The sequence below is a fragment of the Sylvia atricapilla genome, chromosome W, assembly GCF_009819655.1.
Source record: "Sylvia atricapilla isolate bSylAtr1 chromosome W, bSylAtr1.pri, whole genome shotgun sequence".
NCBI classification, from domain to species: domain Eukaryota; kingdom Metazoa; phylum Chordata; class Aves; order Passeriformes; family Sylviidae; genus Sylvia; species Sylvia atricapilla.
In genome coordinates, this window is record NC_089173.1 from 6,633,851 (window position 1) to 6,650,493 (window position 16,643).

The following is a 16,643-nucleotide window of genomic DNA, read 5'->3' on the forward strand; positions in this document are numbered from 1 at the left end:
CAGGATTTGTTTGCACCTTCCTAGCAGGCACAGGAGAGCAGGACCCTGATCCCAGGGACACAGCTCACCTGGCAAGAGCTGAGAGCAGTGGGAAGGGAAGCTGACAGTGTATTAAATGACTCTCTGTCTTGGTTTGGGAAGACAGGTATCTGCCAGGGAAAGCTGGAGCTTCCCTTGGAATGGAGAATGTAAACCACTACCACCACCACCCCTCTTTTTCCAATTATAATTTTTCAGTTAAAAGCTCATAGGCAAAAGATTTTGGAAATAGAAATAGCAGTTCTTTACTAGTATGTATAACAAAGCAAACAAACAAACAAACAAACACAACTACAGCATTGATAACAAAAACAGTACCAAGAACTTCGAGGACTTTGCTTCACAGAAACTCAGGGCAGTTTGGTCTCGGTGCCTTTGTAGGATCCTCAGAGCACCAAGCTGGAAGCAGTGGAAAAGTCCCAGGCTGGTAGCTGGAGTAGCAGGATGTCTCAGCAGGCAGGGGCAGGGTTTCCCGACAGGGCAGAGGGGTGCAGGGTCACGCTGTAGCAAGAACAGTGCCAATAAAACCGTGACGGCGGGGCAGGGCTGGCCCAGCTCTTGCAGGGCAGCAGAGGAACTCAGAATTTCAGGGCGAGCAGGTGATGGTAGATTTTCCAGGACTGGACTCCTCCAGAGACAGTGAACTCCTCTAGCAGGAGCACCAATCCAGCCGTTCTCTCTCCCCAAATGCCGAAAACCAGAGTGCCAGGCTGCCCCAAAACTCACCTTATCCCCCCCACCCCTCCGAGCTTCAACCACCCCTTTGTTTTGTTAAATAGTCTTAAGTACGACACTTAAGTCTCCTTGGTAACTTATGGGGAAAAAATTCTTTAGAGTAAAAAGGAACAAAACCTAACCCCCAACACTCTCTCGAATCAGGTTTGCTTAGAACCTTTTAGTTTGAAGGATTTTTTTTTTTTTAAAGGATTGAATTTCAGCCCAAAGTCCATTAGTAAATGTCTCCTTGGATCTTACACTGAGCTGATTTGGTTTGCAGAGTGTTCACAGGGATGGACCCCAAAACAAGCTACTGTCTGCCAAGGCCAATGAGTACAGGAAGGGATGAGAAGGGATGTGCTGGATCTATGATCATGATGCCAGATGAGTTCAGACTTGGTGTCTTAGGCTGCCCAGAGAAGTTGTGGCTTCCCCTGGATCCCTGGAAGTGTCCAAGGCCAGGTTGGATAGGGCATGGAGTAACCTGGGATAGCAGGTGTCCCTGCCCATGCAGGAGATGGGACTGGATGGGCTTTAAGGTCCCTTCCAACCTAAAACATTTTGTCATTCCATGATGTAGTGGTTTAGCATGGATTGTGATTGACAGGTTGGCTGACGAATGGGAGTGTTTCTACGTCTCTGGAAACACAGTCTTGAATCACAAGTTCTCAAGTGACTCTTCCCTTTCCTTTTCCGGCCAGCAGAAAGGTAACATCATCTCGTGAGTCAGGGTTTGGGCTGGGTCCCCCAGGGCCAGGCCTGCCGGGCCTCGGGGGGGGAGGGGGGGGGGGGAGCTGCCTGTGGGAGAGCAGTTGAGGCTGCCCGTGTCCCCTCTGTCCCCTCCTGGCTCCTCCGATGGGGAGAGGAGGAGGAGGACTGCAGACCAGCAGTTTGGCCCTGTGCCAGGACCATGGTGGCTGTGCTCTGGGCCTTGGTTGTCAGAGCTGCTGGTCCAATGGAGGAGAGACTTTTTAAGAACTTTTCTCCGGAGCTCCAGGGAGCTGATCCAAGTTTGAGTCGCTTTAGATCTGACCAGGGGTGGAAAAGGTTTCGTCCATCAGCATTCCTGAGCATGCACTCTCTCTCCCTCTTCCTCCCCCCCACCATCACCTGTGGCCTTGAAGTTCTGAGAGTCTGCTGGAGAGAAAAGAAAACTCTGGGCAAAGACTTTAACCCTTTTCCCTCCTCCATGGAAGACAGAGTGATTGGAAATGCAGAGGGACAGCATTGAAACAAAGTCAGTGAAAGAACTAAGGAAGACTATTTAGAAGATGGGATGGAGGAAGTGGACATTTTTGACTGGACTTCTCTAGATGTGAATTATGGGGAAATGGACTGTTTTTGTAATATCCTAATGCTGCTTGGGGGAATGCAAGTTCTAGCCAAAGAGTTGTGTGTATTAATATACATGGGTTTTAATTGAGAATTTTGATTAGAATATGTCACTGGCTCCTGGGAAAGAACAAGGAAGTCCCTGTTTCTTTTGAGATAGAAGTGAATTTATGGCTGGAAGAGAATCCCTGTTTTGTACTGGAAAAGCATTCTTAAAATGATACCCCAAACATGTGGAAGCCCATAAACAGTGTGGAAAACTGTTATATGGGTGAGACTGCACAGAATCTGCAAAAATTCTGGGTGGTTGCAGATCTGTGAAAGCCACTAGACCTTTTTCTTGTGGCATGTTCTCCATAACCTGTGACGGAGGGTCACACTTGCGGCTGCTGTTAGGAGCACGAAAGGACGAGGCAGGCCAGCAGGAGGTCAAGCAGGAAAGCTTCTACTTTATTTTTCTGACTCCAAAATGTATACAATTTTACAGACAGGCCAAGATTGGCTACACAGGTAGCCACCTCTTCAACTTCGTTGGTGAACATCACCATCAATCATTTTTCTCCTCCTAGAGAGAAGTATGTAAACAAAGATAATTTTCTAAAAACATACATAGTTTACTTGAAGCTGCGTGAGAACAAAATGCAAACAGTGAAAAGCAGGCAAACTTGAGGCAACATCAACCCTAGAGAGTCTCCTCTCCCAAGGTGATGTAGGATCATGTTTAAATGGTGGCAACTGACTGAAAATCATGGTTTTCTCTCTGTGGTGAGTGGGAAAGTGAACAGTTTGGAGGGGGGTGGGAAGGTGTTTGAATGTCTCAGAATGTCTCAATTTTATTTTTTTCCCTCTTTTTCTTTAGTGTATATTAATAAAATCTATCTGTTTTTACTTTTAAGCTGTGTGTGTTTTGCCTTTTTCTCTCAAAGTCCTATCTCCCAGTTGATAAATAAAATTTAGCGAGCATGAAACCATGACACATGACTTGAGGGCAGCCTGGTTTTCCATGTGTCTCTGCTTGGCAGATGAAGAATGAGATGGATCCTGCTCTCCTGCTGGGGGGCTCTGCAGCCCTGAGGAAGCGAGGAGCATCTGCTCCCCACAGTCATGCATGGGTGGCATTTGCAGAGTTAGCTCAGCTTTGAAGTCAACTTGTCAGCACAATTCCTGGTGTGGCGTGAGTTCACGGGGGGGAGGGAAGGAAATCTCAAGAAAATAAATAGCTGGGTGAGAGCAGTCAGCAAAATCAACCCACCAGAGCTCTGTGTGGGCCTTTGCTGGAGCAGCTGATGAGCTCATGGAGCAGTGCCAGCACAGGGAACAAATCCCATGGCCCTGGTGTGCGCAGGAGAGGGCTCAGCTCAGCTCCTGGAAAGCAGGTGGTGACTCCAGAGTTCCCTCTCCGTAAGGTGAGGATGGATCACCACATCCTGTCACAGCCAGGACACAGTGCCTCAGCAGGGATGTGGCTGCGCTGAAGAGCCCATCGGATCTTCCTTTGAATCATGAGGGAATTCAGATGCAGTTTTGTGGGTCTAAAGGGAAAAAGAAAAGCAAGAAAGAAAAAAGGAGGTGAGTGTAAGAAGTTGGGTGCTTCTATAGCAGCAGTAGCACCCCATGCTCAGCACTGGGAGCAGGTGGGAGTGCCCATCACTCAGCACAGTGTGATGACAGAACTGGCAGCCACCTGATAAGAACTGCTGCCTCCACGGCTGGGGTCCCACCAGCTCTGCGGATGGATCCCTTCCCTGAGAAGCTGCTGCAGATGGGGGAGGAGCAAAGCATGGGCTCAAGGAACCTCAGAAAATGGGGGGAGGCAGCGCCGGGTGGCACTAAGGGGACAAACCCCTGGGTTCCTATGGCATTTCCCACCTGAGGGGCTGTTCTGGAGCAAGAGGCTCTTCTCCCAAAGAGCAGAATCCCAGGAGACAGTGATGGGCATGGAGGCCATGGGGAAAGGGGCAGGTGGGGGCTCTCCTTCCCCCACGAGGCAGTGGGTGACAGGAGCTCCAGGGGCAGTGGGATTGGGACAGAGCAGCCAGAACAAATCTTCCTGCACCCAACAGAGTGTCATGAGGACAGGAACTGCAAGAGCTGGTGCTGAGTCAAGAGAGCAGCTGAGAAAACTCATTAATGCACCATAAAGAATGTCTTTGCTTCCCAATGATCTTTTTAATAACTATTATTTATTAATTTATATGCCACTGCCTTGCTTTTTTTCTTTTTCCTTTTTCTTTTTTCTTCTCCTTTCTTTCTCCTCTCCCTGCTTTTTTAGTGTCTCATACCACCCTCCCCACCCCTGGAAACTGCATTCAAAGACTGTCTGATGCTGAGGGCTGGCTGGGGGGGGTCCAGAGCCATCAGCATGCCTGGCACATACTGAGCCCAGTCAGCAGAGCAGTGCTTGGCCTGGCCATGGCTCCTCCAGCTTCCAAATATTTGGATTCTAAAAAGGCTGGGATAGAAACATCAAGAAAAAAAAATATTTTACAAACACAGTAACCGAAGACCTAAACAGGAACCCACTGCCTCTTTCTGCCCAGGGCACACTACTGAAGCAGAGCTTGGATGTCACAGCTGTGGCACTGACACTTTATTTCCTTACAAAGGAATGTTCTGTGGCTGCAGCACCGCATCAGGCCACTCTCATTGAGTTTGGGAATGAACAAAATCTGTCTTGGGATGCTGGGCAGCTCCTGGGTGGGGAATGTCCCTCTGCTTCTCTGGGGGCTCTGGGCACAGCTCAGGAAATCAAACCCTTGCTCCCCCACACCCTGGGAAGGCATGATGGGAGCCTGGACCTGGCCAAGCTCTGGACGTGAAGGATGAGGGTGGAAAGTTCATTGCCCCAAGAGTCACATGGGGAGCCCTGACCTGGCCAAGCTTGGGGACTGAAGCACAAGGGGAAAAACCCTGATCAGAGCAGGGGGACTGCAGGGTGGGATTCTGTGCTGGCTGGAAGAGACAGGATCACAGAGTCCTGAGCAGGATCTTCCTGGGAAGGGGATGGGGCAGGACCTGGGGACCCTTCCCATGCTTTAATAGTACGGGGACTCCAAAACCTTCCACTACCCTCACTGGCCCAAGGGCCTGTGCTGGTGACTGGGGGCATCTCCTGTGTCAGCCTGGTTTCTGTTCAGCACAGGAAATGCTCCCTCCAGGCTCAAACAGTCACCATCCCATTTCTGACACTGTGAGTGCCACCAGCTGGAACCATTGCCCTCGGGAAGCTGCTGAGCCCTTTCAGTCAGCAGTTTTTTGGCTCCAGTTCATGTTCTCTGCAAACCAAAGGAGACCTTGTCCCTTTGACTTGTTATTTAGGGGTCCCTCAGGACCCAGAGACACAGATTCCTCTCTGGGAGAGGAGGAGGAGGGTAGATGGTCCTAAACCAAAGAGGAACAAGATGTTCCAGTGTGTGATGCTGCAGTCACTGGCTCAGCTCAGCTGGGGACTGGTCACAGAAGGCCAACATTATGGCATAACTGTCCCTGGTCCCTCCAAATTGCTCCCTTTGCAGAGCTGTGGGGGAGTGAATGAGCATGAGGGGCTTTAGTGGCCTCTCAGCCCTGGACACAGGATAGGACAGACCCTCAGAGTCCTCCTGCTGCCCCTCCAGTCTCCCACCCATGCCCAGGCCCCCGGGCTCACACCCATCCCCTGTTCCCACTCCCCACTGCAGCTTTGGGGAGGGCTCCAAGTGTGTGGGGCTCTCTGGGGTGGTGGTGGAGCCTTTTTGTTGTGGTTGTTATTTTTAATCCGCGTATTGTTCTGGATTTGCATCAGAGACAGCATGTTGGAGAAAGGTGACTGGCTCTTGGAGCACAATGTGGCAAGGTTGGCAATGCCCTCCAGCTCCAGGAGAATGCGCTGCCTCAAGCAGCCACCAGACCCAGCAGGGCTGGGCTGAGCCCCAGTACTCATCCCAAGGTTTGCAGCAGTTTTTAGTCACTCCTCACTTTGAGCCCCAAAAGCCAGGCCCTGAGGATGAGCAAGGTATGGAGGAAGGGGCTCTCAGCACCAGAGCAAGCACAGGATTTGTTCCTGTGTGGCTGCCATGTAAGACAGGAGCTCATCCTACCCCTGGGCATGAGGGATCCTACAGCATCCCACCCTCTGCTGCACAGGGAGATGCTGAAGAACCAGCAGTCACATCCTGCCCTGGAAGCCCAGAAGTCCCAGCCCAGGGAGCCTGGAGCATCTTGTGTGCATCAGTCCCAGCAGGGTAAATCCAGCAGCCTCCAAGCACAGAAGCAGCCCGGGTGAGGACAGTTCCACCTGACTGCCACTCTCCTGCTGGATGGGAACAAACCCTGGTGAAGTCAGCAGGGAGGGAGCTGCTGTGAGCCCCCAAGAGGGAGGGACAGCAATGGTCGCATGGGAGAGACACGAGGCTGGGACTAGGACCTGGCAACCTCCTTGTCACTGGAGCAGTGTTTGTCTTCTTCCCCTCCTCAGTGCTCCTCATCCCATCCCATGGGAGCTGCTCCCCACTCGGTACTGGGGCTGCTCCTGCCTCTCCCACCTGTGGGAAGAGGCCCCTGCTCACCTGCCCCTCCCTGGCAGGAACCTTTCTGCCTGCTGTTTGCAAGCCCCCAGAAATGAGGAGGAAAATATGCCAGGATCTCACTGAAAGTGTCAATTGTTCTCCTTGCATGTAAATGCTGCTGCTCTTTTGATTTTAAATGGTTTTAATGCCGAGTTCATCTGCTAATTCCTCTCCTGCCCCTTGTGTATTGTATATTAGGAGAAATGTTGTTCTGTATCCTGAGCAGTTTATTTTATCAAGTTTAAGAGAAAATCCCATACTGAGATGCAGCAGATAAATATTCATTGTCATATCTGCTTCGGTTTAAGATTGTTGCCTAAAAATGTTAAAAAACCACAAACATATTTGGTGGGGGAGAGGCTGGGGTGGGAGGGTTGGGGTGGGCTGCTGAGTCTGGGTCTTCAGTACAACTCGTCAAATGTTTTATCATCAGCAAGGAGAGGAATCACAATGAGGGGAAATCACCCAGGGGAAGGAAAAAGGGAACACCAGCCTGAGAAGACTCAGCCAGCCCCAGCTGTGGGGCCCAAGTGGAGCAGTCCTGGCTGGGAGCATCCCTGGCATCACTCTGGGTTGGGGGACAGCTGTGGCAGTGCAGGAGTGTCCCATTCTCAGCTACTCAGAGCATCCTCCAGGATCTCTCACAGCACCTCAGTGCCTGGGATTGGGAGACAGATCAGCAACAACAGGAGTGGGATGTTTTCCCTGTCCCTGGAATACTGCACTGTGGGCTGGCAGTGCTGGCAGCACCCAAGGAACTGCCTGGAGGATGTGCCAGCACTGGGAGCCCCTGTCCAGCCCAGCTGAGCCTGGCAGTGCCGTGGTGGCCCTGTTTGGCAGCTGCCCCACCCGTAGCTGTCCCATCTCTACCTGATTAAAGCATGACAGGTACCAGGAGCTCCATTGGTGGTGGTTCCAGCAGGGAGGCTGGGAGCTGCCCTGGCTTCTGCTGCCTCTGGGAAGGGCTTGTCTAGGACACACCGGACACACATAGTGACAGGATAGCTTGGGAGAGCATCAAGGGGACTCGGATTGGCACAGTCTATGCTGTCTCTGCTCCAGAGACAGAGCTCTTCCATCCCAGTCTCTTCCAGTCCATTACTTCTGCCCAGCACTACAATTTTATTTTACTTTTAAATAAAATAAACTTGACATTATTTTATTTTTCTTTCAAAGCTTTTGCAGCTCCACCAAACACAGCCAGTGGATATGGAAGGCATAGTAATAAGGATAATGCTTTCCACTTGCTGAGCACTTTATATTCTCCGAGCACTGTACAAACATTACCTAATTAAGCAGAGCAAGGCAGCAGCCCTCTGCTCTGGCCTTGTTGGGAAAGATGAGACAGGAAAAGCTTACAGATATGATTGCCTGGCAGGAGATTCTAAAAATATAAAACCTGTGCGTGAAATAGAAATGAAAGCTAGCTTTGAGATGTAGGCATGGCAGGCAGGAAGACTGTGATTAACTGAAGATGGCTTAAGTGATAACAAACAAAGGGACACCAAAAGACCCAAGGGTGTAGCCACCAAGGTATCCAGGAAAAGATAGATAAGAAAGTAGCCTTTAGAGTTTAGAATACAGAATGATATGGTAATATAGCAGTTCTCATAGGCTGTATGCAAAGTCTGTAGGTTTTGTATGCGGGTGTTCAGAGCTGCTTACCAGCTAGCTAGCTCACCAAGTCCGCATTCAGGGGTACAGTTTAGTACCTTTCTGATTTGGTGGGTCTGAGCCTCAGGCAGAAGCGTGGAAAATGGCGTGGAAGAAGAAAGGAGGACTCCCACGTGGGTTTCAACTAGGCTTTATTCCACCCAGAGGGCCCATGTGAAGAGTTCTGGCCCTTGGGTTCTGGCTTAAGTACAGGGATCGTGTAAAGGGGCAGGGGGTGATCTAGAACCAATCCCAGAACTGATGGGAGTAACCCAGAACAAGAGGACAATTAGCAGAACATCTCATACATAATAAAGGGCGGGGAAGTTATGGACTCTGCAAACCACCCCGGCCCCCCACCAGAGCCTGGGCAGGGCTGCAGAGTGATAGACAGGACCCATAACTAAGGAAAGACCAAAAGGGGTTTTTACATGGAGTAGGTAGAACAAACCATTTTATGGAAATTTGGTAAACCTAAATTTCACACCGCAACAGTTTTGTATCTCGCACTGGTTGGTTACTGTAAATTAGAATATTCAACACAAAAGGAGATATAATGTATTGTAACAAGGACCTCGCTCTATTGCTCACCCCTCTCCCTTACCTCTCTTACCTCTCTTAGTTTTTACCTCTTATCCTTGTGCTCTTACCTCTTACCTTTTACCCTCTTGCCTTCTGCTCTCTCTCTCTCTCCCTCTCTCTCTCTCTCTCTCTCTTTCTCTCTCTTTGGGGCATCTCTTCAGCCAAGGCTGGTGGCTGAAAGCAAGGCCCTTTTACCCACGACCCTTGCAATAAAACCATGTGTTCCTAGAGTGTCTCAGGTCTGCAGAGTTCCTTCTCTCTGCTGTCCACGGATGATCCTACACGGTCTAATGCTGGGAAATGGAAACAAGGAAACTGAACCAATATGTCAATAACATCAAAGAAGTCCCATTGTCCTGGCCTTGGCTTTGTTGCAAAGGAATCCAAAATTGTCTCAGAGTTTCCAACATGGCTTCAAGCTCTTCACACTTGCGAAACAAGTGTGAAAAAACTGTTTGGGAGTCAGGTGACAAACCCTGATCAAAGTTGGCAGAAGTGGCCATGGAGACCTATGACTGCAGTCTCGCCTTTGATGCCACTTCATGTGGGAGCCATCCCTGCAGCTCTTGCCTCCCAACCCTTTCCAGGGCTGGCATCTTCCTCGGGGCCCTCGTGCATCTGGGGAATGTTTCCTATTAGGGATTCACACTTCGGTTGAGCCGCATTCCTAATTGTGGAGACTTGAATGGCCCTAATAGGAAACATACCTGCAGCAGAGTCCCTGTGAGTTGTTCTCCCATCAGAGCAGTCCTTGGGCTGCTGCCACATGGCAGGGACAGGGCCCAGGGGACCCTGCTCCCAGCTGTGCCACCATCACTCCAGTCTCTTGGTGGATGCCATGCCAGCTGCTGGGAATTCTGTGCCCGCCCTCCATGGCACAGTGCCTTCAGGACACATTCTGTGTCAGCCGTCCCATTCCCGCAGCAGCATTGACACCTCTGGAGGCAGGAGAGGGCTGGGTAAGAGCCTGGTGCTCAGTGGTGAGTGACCATGAACATGTTCATGTTTCCATGTCATGTTCATGCCATGCTCACATTGCCATGGCCACGTTGGGGTGTCTGCCCAGCTGGAACCATGCACAGCCACTGCCTGTCCTCTGGGATGTGGCCAGAGTGAGAATGCTTCAGTCCCACCTCCCACAGCAGCTTGGGGGTCCAGGCTCTGGCCCCAAAGTGCAGCCATCCCTTGTTTAGCAAACCGAGGTGACCTTGGAGTGTCCCATTTGTCACTGTGACAGCCCACATGGCTTTGGGAAAAGGTCACCTGAGCTGTACCAGCCTTTCCCTTTCACATTTATGCTGATGCCAAATTAATTCTTCATCAGAAGCCCAAGTTCCCCCTGTGCCATTGTTTGATGTTTTCCAAATCTGCCTGGGTTCAGGTGCTCCCCTCCCTCCTCCCCAGCACTGAGATACACCAAAGACAAAGCATCATCCCCTGCATTTTTAGGACAAATTCCCTCATTCTGGGGATGTTCTGGCTGAATCTCAGTGCACTTTTCTGTCTGCTTTACAGCAATACCTGGTGATGTCAGACAAGCCTCTGGGGCCCTCAGCTCTCATTACCAGCCTGTCTAATTAAGGAGAGATGCTGCTGCTGACTGCTTTGGAGAATGATGTGGGGAAGCAACAAGTGCCAATCTCCATCACCAGGGTCTGTGCTTTTGGAGTCTGGATCTTTAGAGACAGGAGGGCAGCCCTGAGTGTGTCCCAAACAGTGGAATGACAGGTTCAGCAGCAGGAGGCCCCTGGGCAGCAGTAACCCTTCTGAGCCCCAAAGGGTGCAGGGCTTAGGGAGTCAGGAGCCTGATTTTATCTGAGCAGACTCACTCCAGTTGCTAATAATTAGCAGGGGCTGGCTGATCATTAAGGCAAAATGAACCACTCCCTATCCATTCCACCCCAGCTGGCAATTTTGGTTGGCAAAGTAAGGTCCTGCATGTTCCAGTTCAAATCCCTTTCAGCCCTGCAGGTTCTCTCGAGCTCCCAATAAAGCTGCTCCATGTCCCCTTGCTCAGGAACAACCTTTTCCAGGACTTTCCCTTAGGTTGGGGATGTTTGGCACAGGGGGAAGTGGGAACTCTTGTTTTTATTTTTCTACAACAGGAATATTTTTCCTCCTGTTATTCATCAAATTCTGCTGGAATTTAATACTCACCAGCTCTAAACAGCCTCTTGCACTAACAGTGATTGATGTTTTCCAATGAGTCCTTAAATGCTGCCCCTCCTCAGCCCTGCACTTTCTCTCCCTTCTTTCCCTATCACTCCATCTCTCCTCTCTTCCCTTGCTCTCTCCTCTCTTCTGGGCCAGACAAAAGCTGATCATGCTGTTGTTATGTGGATTAATTTGTTTTCTGTTTCTGCTGTGTTTTGGGGTAGGAAGACATCAGGGATTTGTGGAAGAGCAGTGAAATGCCATGGCCAATGACGCCTAACTAGAAATTCCTCATGTTATTATCTCTTAGGTTAGGGAAATCTGGGCAAGTTTCTGTACGGAAACACTTCAGGAGCAGAAAACAGCAAAGCTCAGCAGCAATTGCCCAGTTCTCCCAGTCTGGGAAAGGCTGGAATGGGAGGTCTGCCCATGGGAAGTGGGGTGTGTCTGCACACTCAGGGCGATGTGCCAGCAGACATCCTGGGGTGTAGGGAATGTGCACAGGATTCCCAGTCCAGGGAACTGGTGTGGGCTTCATCCAAGGTAACAGTGGGATGGAGCAGCCCAGGACAAAGCTCCTGAGTGGCCTCGTGCCCACAGGGGCTCAGGGAGTGACAGCAATTGCTCAGGTCTCACCTGGGTGAGCAACTTGTAGTCCCAAGGCACAAATTCCCAGGAGTTCTGGCTCTGGGGGTTGGAGACAGCTGGTGCCAGGGAACAACGAAGGGAGAGATTGAAGCAGGTAAGCTGAAACCTGGGGAAGTCACCCTGTGACTCTCCAGAGACAAAAGCATCCAGCAAATGCTGGCAGGGAGAGCACTGTGGGATGCCCGGGATAAACTGGTGAAGGTGAGGGCACCAGGCAGGTGATGCTGAGGGACCAAGGTCTGCCCAAGAGGCAGAGCCTCCTCCCTGCAGTGCTCAGCTCCACTGGGAAGGGGATGCTCCCAGGCCATCTCCTTCACCGTCACGGGGACTCCCGGCCATTTACTGGACTTCCCACAAGACTGGATAAATTATCCCTGCCTTTCCTCTTCCCTTGCGCTTTCCTGAGCAAAGCTCCCTCCTACCTGGTGGGGCTGCCCTTCCCTTGAAAAGCCTGGCACTCTGAGGAGCCCCGGCTCTCCTGTTCCAATTAGGCTACCTGAGATAAAATCTGGGGAGCTCTTAGAGGGAAACAACTTAGAGATGTAAAATGGTAACTTGATTTACTCATTTGTTCTTGACTGTTTGATTCCTCCCCGAGCCGCCACCCAGCTATCTGGGTTATGTGTCACCGGGAGAAAAATCTAATACAGGCAGATCCCTTATCAGATCAGTGCAAAGGATTTGGGGAATGCTAATGCAGGCACAGGGAGTTGGAGATGAGACTAGCTGGCTACGGGTGGCTGAGCACGAGGCAGCACCTTAGCTCCCCCTTTGCCAGCTCTTGTTTCCCCTGGGATGTGGGAGCAGGGCTGGCTGGGCTCTTCTCCCAAAGCAAGAGCTGAGTGGGGAATCTCCACCGCATCCAGCCTTTGCCCAGAATCCCTGGGGAACATTTCTTGCACCGTTTTGCTGGATTAAGTCAGTTATCTTTTGGGGCGTGAGTTGGAGGCAGCTGCCTGTGCCTGCCTGCCTCTGTTATGAGGGGTGTGCTGTGCACTCACTCCTGGTTGATGGGCATCCTGGGCTTTTTCAGGCACAAGGACAGGAATACTGTCCCATCACTGACTCCAAAGGCCCTGCTCAAGAAAGTTCTCTTGGTACTGTTCCCCAAACAGCCCTGATCCCAGGAGCTGTGACCTGGGATGAGGATTTGAGATCCACAAGGAAAATCAGAGAGGTTGTGGACTCCCCATCCCTGGGAGTGTTCAAGGCCAAGTTGGATGGGGCTTGGAGCAACCTGGGATAGTGGAAAGTGTCCCTGCCCATGGCAGGGGGTGGCACTGGATGGGCTTTGAGGTCCCTTCCAACCCAAACCAGTCTGTGATTCCATGAAAACACCCGGGATTAGGACCTGAGTTACACTAATGACTGGGAGAATTGTTTTGCAAATTAACAAATGCAATTTGTTCCCCAATGCAGCACAGGGCAAGGTCAGGCTGGTGGGAAGGCCACGGCTCATTCCCTCTGACAAGTGCAGTTCTGTTTCAATTACTGGTGCACATCCTTGTCGTGTCCTCGGGAGCAGCTGGAGTCACCCCTGCCAGAGCCAGGAATTCTCGGTAATAGGAGCCCCTCATCCTGCTGGTTCTGCTGTTAAAACTGTGCTCTGGAATGTGGAGAGAGCCAGTCCTGGGTGTCCAAGTGATTAAGGGCAGATTAGAAAGGCCCTGCTGCATTAGGCTGGGAATACATTTAGCTCCTCAACATGCTATGGATTAAGAGCAGCGGGAGGCTGTAGTAAAGCATTTTGCACACCCCCAGCAGGTGCTTCCAAATAGGGAAAGAGTTTCAGTTTACCTCTAGACATTTTGTGAAGTTTACCTAGAAACGTCCATACCCTCCTGACAAGGATTGGCTCAGTGCCAGCACAAAGGCATAGATTGGGCTCTGAGAGTGTAACTCAAAGCCTCTTGGTGATCTTATTGGCAGCAAGCCAGATTATCCTTCCTAAAACATTCAGTATTTAGGAAGGGGCTCAAAAGGAAGAAGAGCCTTTTGAGGTGTTTGTAGCAGGTTGTCTGAGAAATCTCAGACATCTGTGCGTGGCTTTTTTAGTTGTTTTCTGTAACGTTTGTTATTTTGGTATTTTTACTTATTAAACCTTTTGATTTACAAAACACCTCCAAGGAGCAGTCTTGCTCAAATTAATTATAGCCACTTCTCTGCAAAGGCTGGGCCCTCAGAGATTGATACATTAGCATGTTGCTCATTACACTCTGGCCACGTGCTACTCAGTATCAGGAGGCCTGGCAGTTCCACTTCAGAGGCTGGAAGGGAACATTCCCGTTCAGCTGAGCTGACATTCCATTCCCAGCACTTGTTGGATGGGTGTCCCCGGCCTTCCTGGGGCTGCTCCCCTGCTGCTGCCCTCAAGCAGGATCCTTCCCCCTGCTGTCACTTGGCTGCTCAAAGCAGCTTCTGCATGAGTCAGACTCAAGCCATGAAGATTTTGAGGGTGTTTTAGTGCAAAGAGCCCCCTTTTAGGGTTTGTTCTTGTCCTTTGCTGTGCTATGCAGTTCCTTTCCTTCCACCAGTCCCTGTCCTTGGAGTGGCATCGCCCTTATCCAGAGGGATGAGTTCACATATTGGGGCATGAAAATGTGCATTTTTAGGTCTTGCTGCCCCTGTGCTCAGCTCCATTCCCATCCCATGGAGCTTTTCCCCTTGGGATGGCTCTGTTACCTGCTCCTGCCCATACATGCCCCTGTTCCTGAGAGAATCCCACCCAGTTATCCCCATGCCCGGCTCACTGATAAATTGTATGGAAATACAAATGTCCCCCTGTCACCCTACAGGATGTGTCACCCCTCTGTACCTTCAGGCAGATGCTCATGAGTGCTCCCAGCAGCACCAGATTAGAGCAGATTTGTGCTTTTCCCTCACTGATATCCTGGGAGAAAACCTGTTTTCACCACATTTACAAGGGAGGTTTTCCAAGCAATCCTCTCCACAGGGACCCCAGAACTGGAGACCCTGGAGTGTTCCTCTGTGCCCCAGCAGAGCCCTTCCTATTCCGTATAATCCCATACAACCTAGGCTGGGAATTCCTGGCAGCTGGAAAGTGTAGAGGAATGGCTAGATGAGAGAGGTCATGTAAACACGCTGCAGCTGAATATGCTAGTCAGCCCTTGGTATCTATATAGGCAAGGGCACCGTGTCCTTGAGTGCAGCTGCTAAACAATATCAAGATGTGCAACAGGATGGGTAAGCAGAAGTTTGGAGAACAGCTAACCAGAGGAATGCAGAGGTAGGGGGAGTTAATGCTTTATCATGTAACCAATGGTGAGCTCGCTTTAGGACTATGTATGAGCCTCATTAAGCATGCTATAAATTGTATAAACTCATCTAAATAAACTTGAGACTTGCTGATCAGTCGTATCAATTGCTGCATTTCTTCCGCCGACCGCGACAAATGGTGATGTCGACGAGATAAAAGTGAACGGACCATGGCCGGTCGGCGGATGGGGATGGGTCCTTTTAGCAGCAGGGACAGCAAAAAGCATCAAGGTGCTGCGCCCTGGACGACCTCAGCGGAGGGTCCAGCCATAACATGCTGCCGAAACCTTGCAAAGCTGCAACAGCACTGATGAAAAGGATGGAGAGGCAAGCAGCACATGATTTATTTTCTTGCTTTTTAGAAAAGCGTCAGATTAAGAGCATAGATCTCCATAAGGAGCTCCCGGAGCTGCTAACCTATGGAGATGCACAGGGGTTCTTTCTGAATCCCCATACAGTCCATGAGCTAAGTGAGTGGCACAGGTTCGGTGATAAGTTACAGGAAGCCCAGCGCATCTGGCCGCTGCGCACTGACACAAGTACAGCAGGGAGCTAGGAGGCTGGAGGCGGGACCACCCAGTTTGAAAAGTGGAGCTGCGGCGGTTTGCATTGAGTGGAGAGGACGACTGCGGTAAGCTGAACTTGTGAAACAAAGAAACAGAAGGGAAAAGATATGGATAGAAAGTTTCAGGCAGCTACGTGGCTCCTCTCAAATATTCTCTCTAAGAGAGGTGAAACAATTAAGGACAATGACTAGCCCCATGGGCTAACAAAATGAAAGAGGAAAAGTAGCCAGATCATCGCTCGTGTTTAGTAAGACAGAGTGGAGAAAATAGAAAAAATACTGTGGGACTGTATCATTTGGAGGTGGAAAAGACAGAAAATGGCTCGGGAGTTCGGTGTGGTTTGGGAAAAAAGTTTGTTTACCTTGTGGACTTTTCTGGCCAAAAACAAAGGCTGCTGAGAACTAGCTGACCGATCAGGAAGTGGCACAGCCGCCAGACCCTGAGGGCGTGGTGAAAGACGAGAGGTCAGGCGGAGCTGAGAGTGACAAGGGGGGCTGGCAGCGGGGATGACACAGGAGGCAGAGACCAGAGAGAAGTGGCGTGGCCCCCTCCCCTCTCCCAGCAACAGGGAAGCGGCAAAGCGTGGGAGGGGGGAGGCGGCGGCAAGAGAGGCAGTGGTGCAACCACCTCAAACACAGCACAGCACAGCGACAGCGGACAGTGTCCCTCCCCCACCACGATCAGCAGAGAATGGAAGAATTCCAGCTTTTCAGTTTCAGTCTCCAGAGCAAACAGCAGTCCCAGAGAGAGAGAGAAAAACACGTGCCCCACAAGAGTTGAGCCCCCACTCCTCATGCAGGAGAGGGAGAAATGTGGAAACCACTAAATGCTTGTAGAGCAGGTGCATGATCACAAGCAAAGTACATGAGAGAAAATGCAGTAATCATTTATTTTTGTTAAAATAAACGTGATTTTTTAATTGTAATAATTTGATGTACTTGGATCCGAGTTAGATTGTGTTTTAGTATTTTATTGGTAATAAACAAATGATTTTTATGTGGTTTGTTTTAGGTTTAAGGTTTTTAAGTTTAAGGTTTAAGGTTTTTAGGTTTAAGACTTGTTAAGTATAAGTTACATTTAAGATTTATGAAGTTTAAGTAGTAATAAAATTTATTTTAAGTTTAGGCTTTGA

The 16,643-nt window shown here is 50.3% G+C and overlaps 1 long non-coding RNA gene across 1 annotated transcript in view; it reads left to right on the forward strand.

Annotated features, from left to right (window-relative positions):
* The first annotated feature begins 2,464 nt into the window (after nt 1–2,464).
* The window catches only part of LOC136373233 (uncharacterized), a 105,541-nt gene continuing 91,362 nt past the window's right edge, over nt 2,465–16,643 (forward strand). Inside the window, exon 1 of the long non-coding RNA XR_010745598.1 lies at nt 2,465–2,516. This is a non-coding gene — a long non-coding RNA (uncharacterized lncRNA). The remainder of the gene's footprint in view (nt 2,517–16,643) is intronic.